General features: G+C 48.4%; 1 pseudogene; it reads left to right on the top strand.

Moving 5' to 3' along the window:
• Positions 1-562: 562 nt before the first annotated feature.
• The window catches only part of LOC125935107 (H2B.U histone 2-like), a 27,439-nt pseudogene continuing 21,447 nt past the window's right edge, over positions 563-6,554 (top strand).

Here is a 6,554-nt window from a genome sequence, read left to right on the forward strand (position 1 = left end):
AAATAAAATAAGGAGCGCCTGGGTGGCTCCATCGGTTGAGCATCTGACTTCAGCTCAGGTCATGATCTCAAGGTTAGTGAGTTCGAGCCCCACGTGGGGCTCTGTGCTGACAGCTCGGAGCCGGAATCCTACTTCGGATTCTGTGTCTTCCTCTCTCTGTCCCTCCCTCGCTCGCACTCTGTCTCTCTCTCTCTCTCTCAAAAATAAACATTAAAAAAAATTTAATAAGATAAATAAAATGAAAATTTTAAAAATCCTGACTGTGCAAATGTCACATTTGGCAGGCGCAAAAGCAATAGGAGGTGGTTAACTGTCATTGCCCCTCATGCTACAGCTGGCGGGGTGGGCCTGGTGGGAGCAGGGAACAGTACCTCCCAGCTGTTAGGAAAAGGACGAAAACCACCAACTTCTCCCAGAAGCAGAGTAGAAGTTTCCAAATGCCCCCTGAGCCCCTCAGACCGCGCATGCGCCCTCCCCGGAACTACTGCCCCAAAGTAACCCACGGCCTCATTAGACTATATTTGCATAGTGGTTTCCCGGTGTTGGCTGGGAAAGAGCCAAAATGGCGCACCGGAAAGAGGCCCTGCGGGGACTGGGAGGACGGAGGCGGGACCAGAGGAGCCGGAGAATGTGGAAATACTAAGGCGAAGGCGGGACCTTTCGGGGCGCGCTCTTCCCTGAGTTCCCGCTCCACCCTTCTCTGCGTTCACTGCCAGGAAACGCGTGCGTCCATAAGAGTCTGGGTCTGAACTCCGAGGGCGAGGACAGGGCGTCCAGCTGGCGTGTTGTCGGGGCCGGGCGGATCCGCAAGGACGGCGTGAGGGAGGGGCCTCGCCGCCCCCTTGATCCCTGTGCAGCTGGGACGCTGACCACCCCCCTTCCCCCCACCCCCCCACCCCCATCTTGCATCTCCTGTGCTTTCTGAGGTGGGAAACAGAGGCAAAAGGAAAAACAAAAAACAAAAAAAGCTAAATCTCCTTACAACTTTCAGCCCCCTGAGGAGTCCCTGACTAGGACGAGTGTAATATTCCTCAAGGAAGACCTAGTCCTCTTCATGCTTTGTTGGGGGGACAAGTGGTTATCTGACCGGATCGCAGTCATGCCTGACCGGAGTCTCCATCAGTTTGTAACTGCCTCAATCATTTACAAGGAAAAAAGCAATCTAATCACTAGCCAAACTTCCAGAAACCTATAGATTCAGTTTTCCGGGTCCCTGATGTCTTCCTCTTGCTGTAGGGGAGAAAATCTGATAGGCTCAGTCACTCCTCACAACCCCCGTGCTGCCTCTGCCCACTGGTGCTGTCGCCGCCCTCTAATAAAACCACATTTTGGCACTGATGACGTCTCAAGAATTCTTTCTTGGCGGTTGGCTCTGAACCTCAGCAATTTCTACATTACTTCCCAAAGCCCTGTGCACAGAGACCCCACCATTTTCAAATCCTCTTGCTCTGCTCTCATCACTTGTGTTTTCTACATTTTGCCTGAGGCGTGGGAGGGAGGATCTTTGACCAAATCTTTGGTCTGGGGAGGATGGAGGGAGGCAGGGCGAAAGAAATGACCCAACACTGGTTTGCCAAACTAGATGGTGTCTCAGTACAGGGAAGACGGTTCCCCCATCTCCTGAGGAAAGACACATCGACTAGGGTGGACAGGGGTCCCTCTTGGGGAGGCTCACCAGACCAAGAGGTCCACGGATGGAGGATGCTCCCCTGACCCAGGAACCGTAGCTGGGGCTTCCAGAGAGATGTCTCTGGGCCCCAGGGTATCCAGATGACTCTTAGGGTTCAGCGGGGACACCTGTAGCCCCAAAGGATTGTTACTGTCTTTGTCTTTCCTCTAGGTGGACAGGAGATCACAACTCTTTGCCTACTGGAAGGCATGAAACAATGGATCTAAACCCACAAATTAACATGGCTAAGGTACACTACAGGCTGCCAGAAAAATCCTTTCTAGAAAGGCTCAGGGATGCTCTAACTACCCGTACCCATTTGGGCCCCGAATCCGAGGCTGGCCAACTGATTCCTCGCCCGGTCAACCCCTGACACCAGAAGACAACTTGAGAGGCTCCCCTGCCCAAATGCAGGTGGCCTCTTCCATGTTTTATCAGTGGGATTTAGAGGAGGAAGACCAGGATAGAGAAAGAGAAGGGGAAAGGAAGGGCAGGACACCAGCACACTGCCGGCTGCCCTGTGACCTGGCCACTTTAGCCTCCATGGTCTCGGTCCCCTGGAACAATGGCCGCTACTGGAAACTGCTACACTTTAGGGAAACCCAGACACTGGGGACACACATGTGTCCCCAGAGGGAGAAGCTATCCACTCCCTACCCCCTTTGCAAAGCAATGGGACACTGGAGGAGGGACTTCCCCCCAGGACTGCCCCTTCTCCATGGATGGCCCTGCAACAAGGAGACCCTATGCCCCTTCCAGCTCCTGAGCAGGAGATTACTAGGTGACCCTGGAAGTGGCAGGTAAGACTTCAATTCCTGTTGGATGCGGAGGCCAATTAATTACTGGGTCCTAACCTCCTCAGGGCCTGTCTCTTCTCGCTGGGGTCTGTGTTGCTCAGCCGTCAGGACTCTGGGAGTATCTTCTCTGTCCATCCCCTGGGTCTGTGTTGCCCAGTTGTCAAGACTCTGAGAGTATCTCCTCTGTCCAGGAGCGCTCTGATTGCATGGACAGCACTGATTTTCCTGTAGCATTGCTGCTCTTGGTATGATACCTCTGTGTCCTTATCTGCTTTTTTTTTTTTTTAATTTTGTTAGAGTTTATTTCTTTTCAGAAGGAGAGAGCACTCAAGCAGGGGGGGGGCAGAGGGGGGGGGGGGGGGGGAATCCCAAGCAAGCTCCAGACTGTCAGCTCAGAGCCCGACACAGGGCTTGAACTCACAAACTATGAGATCGTGAACTGGGCCAAAACCAAGAGTCAGAGACTTAACTGACTGAGTCACCCAGGCGCCCCATCCTTCCCTATTTATTTTCCCAGAGTCTAAGGCATCTCAAGTGCCTAAAATAAGTAGGTAAATTCTCAATTTCCACATGGGTGAAACCTCCTCCTTTGCAGTGAAACCCCAACAACCCTCAAGGAGACAAGTAATAGTGAGGGAGCATAGGACAAGCTGACAGGTTACAAACTCCACTCCCCACCCTCCACCCCCTGGTGGAATGTGTGATATTCCTCAGACACTCCTGGCTGCCCAAGAACAAAGGAAAGGGGTTTTAAAAATGAAATTCCCTTACTGCCTACAGCCCATTGAAAAGTCCTTGACATAGGCAAAGTGACCTCCCTCTAGGAACTCAGCTGCCTGTATGAGGACACTTTGCTGGGGGCAAAAGGGAATCTTGGCTTAACATTATCCTGACCCCCCAGGACCCTGTAAGTCTACTTCCTTTATCGCAAGTCCCCCAAGATAGATGCTGGCAATCATACTCCAAGCTTATGGCCCCCGATATATATCTCAAGGCTCTCATTACTGAGGTTTTATTAAACAGTAATAAATGGTGTTTCCCTAACAACAGCCAGCCCCTCTCAAGGTCCTGGAAACCTTGCTTCCAAAATTCCTTAGAGACTTACTCTATCCCTGACTGCCTCCCAACCTGAGGGTGTATAATCAGTTACCCCGTCATGACCCCAGTACAGCTCTTCCTGCCCACGGGTCCTGTCCTTGTGCTTTAATAAAATCACCTTTTTGCACCAAAGATGTCTTCAAGAATCCTTTCTTGGCCATTGGCTCTGGACCCCACAAACCCCCATCACCCCAAAACTTCATCACCGTGGTCTTCCCAAATCACAGGGCCCTAGACCTACTAACTGCAGACCAAGGAGGTACCTATCTATATGTAAAGGAACAGTGTTGTTTTTCCATGTTAACCAGTCAGGCAAAAGTCCAGGAAAACACCCAAAATGTCCTCCGTCCTCCACCAGGCAGACAAAACTGAAGAATGGGGCCATTCCCTCAAAGAAGGGAAACCCTTGTTGCTCTCTGTCCTGGGGCCTCGGCCTCAGCTCATCCTTCCAAGTGTCCTGGGCCTAGCCCTTGGCCCACACCTTCTTAGCCTCCTCTTTCACTTGCTCCCTTCCTGATTCGTTGGACAGTCCCTTGGAGTAACGCTGGACACACATTCCACACTAGAGAGACCAATCCTGACAGAAAGCAAGGAACTTTGACTCAGGAGCATCACTCCTTCACAGCAGAAAATAGTCACACAAAAGGCCTCCGCTGCCCCCCTCAAGCCCCTCAGATTTCAGGCCAAAAGTCCTCGAGTGGGGAGTGATGGAGGAGGCAACTACCCAGGTGTGAGCAGGGAACCTGACTTACCAGCTGTTGGAGACCATCAACCACCCCACTGCAAGCAGAGCAGAAGTTGGGGACAGCCAGGGAAAGTTCCAGACAGTATGCATGCAGTCTCCCCAGTATCTACTGCCCCCAAGTGACCCACAACTTCATTGTAATACATCTACATTGCAGCTTCACCCCTACAGGTGTTACATGTCACGTACCCTTCAGGTTGCAGGAGACAGTGACCCCTTCCCCAGTGCCTCACCCTATACAACTCTCCCATCTGGCTGTCCCGGAATCACATCCTTTTATAATAAGCTGATAATCAACCAAGTACAATGTTTTCTCTGGGTTTGTAAGAGATTCTGAAAATCACACCCATCAGGCTGATACGTCCCCCAAACTGGTAGACTTCCTAAACTAAAGACTCTTCCTTATGTATTTCCCTTTGGATTTTTCCACTTACTGTCTTCACTTTGGGGTCAAAAAGTGGGGGTAGGGATGAGGATAGGAATATTGATGATTAAACAAATTGCAAGTACTGAGAAAAAGAAAACTGTAGATAGGAAACATGGAAACATAAACTGCAGTTACAGTGTGATCTGTGGGAATCATTTTTCAGGATTTCTTCTGTTTCAGAACAGGACACTTGAAAAGTCATCTTTCAGCCTGTTTTCAATCGTGATGTGTGTATTAAAGCTGTATTCAGTCTAAAATACAGCTAAGCTCAATCACTCTTGCAGGTAGTATTTATTTCTTTTTATTACAATGTAAATATTTCTGGAGCATCTGTGTGGCTCAGTCGGTCACAGTTTCGCATCCGACTTCAGCTCAGGTCATGATCTCACGGTTCGTGGGATTGAGCCCCGCATCAGGCTCTGTGCTGACAGCTTAGCCTCCTTGGGATTCTCTCTCTCCCTCTCTCTCTCTGCCCCTCCCTTGCTCATGCTCTCGCTGTTGCTCAAAATAAATAAATAAACATTAAAATAAAAACAAAGGGGTGCCTGGGTGGTTCGGTCGGTTAAGTGATTAAGCGTCTGACTTCAGCTCAGGTCATGATCTTGCAGATTGTGGGTTTGAGCCCTTGAGTTGGGCTCTGTGCTGACAGCACAGAACCTGGAGCCTGCTTTGGATCCTGTGTCTCCCTCTCTCTCTCTGCCCCTCCCCTGCTCTCACTCTCTCTGTCTCAAAAATAAACATAAAAAATCAATTTGTCAATAAATTATATTTAAAAAATTTTTAAAAATTAAGTTTTAGGAGAAAAAAAGAAAATCTATAATTCTATATTGCCAGAATTTCAATTAGACTACAATAAAAGCATGTTTGCTAAATAAATAAATAAATAAATAAATAGATAAATAAATAAATAGATAAATAAATGCTTTTAATACCACATACAAGTCCGTTTTTAACCCAAATGTCACCAGGTTATATCCTATTTAGTGTCCATATATATCAAATTTATACCTGATTTTGGTTAGTGACTTGAAACCATAGCACACTAGGAATGCAGAACACGACAGTTTAGAATGTAATGAGCCCTTTCACATGACTAAACAGATGATAAAGGTTTCTCATGCTCTCAAATGACAAGTGAGTTCCCTGCTTGTGCTAACAATGATTATGTTGATCTAGAGTTCCTTGCACTAGAAAGTAATGTCCTTCTTTCACGTTTTTGATCCATTTTACTTTACATTCTACCTTGCTAGAACTTAAGATGTAAACATGGTAGAAAAAATGAGAGATACTGGAAATATCTAGACGTGATATATATGGGAGCTACTGCACGCTAAAATGTGTGGGACCAGATAAGCTCTACTTAAAAGGAAATGTGTTTCGGGGCTCCTGGGTGGCTCAATCGGTTGAACGTCTGACTCCGGCTCAGGTCATGATCTCACAGTTCGTGAGTTCAAGCCCTGCACCGGGCTCTGTGATGGAAGCTTGGAACCTGGAGCCTGCTTCGGACTCTGCATCTCCCTCTCTCTCTGTCCCTCTCCCGCTCTCTCTTTTCTCTCTCTTTCTCTCAAAAATAAATAAACATTTTAAAAAAAGGGAAATTGTGTTTCTTTAAACTCCTATATTGGGGGGCACCTGGGTGGCTCAGTCAAGTGACCAACTCTTGATTTCGGCTCAGGTCATGATCTCTTGGTTCATGAGTTCAAACCCCATGCTGGGCTCTGTGCTGACAGTATGGAGCCTGCTTGGGATTCTGTCTCCCTCTCTTTCTGCTCCTCCCCCACTCTTGCTCTCTCTTTCAAAATAAATGAATAAACTTAA

The sequence above is a fragment of the Panthera uncia genome (assembly GCF_023721935.1).
Source record: "Panthera uncia isolate 11264 chromosome A1 unlocalized genomic scaffold, Puncia_PCG_1.0 HiC_scaffold_17, whole genome shotgun sequence".
Lineage (NCBI taxonomy): Eukaryota > Metazoa > Chordata > Mammalia > Carnivora > Felidae > Panthera > Panthera uncia.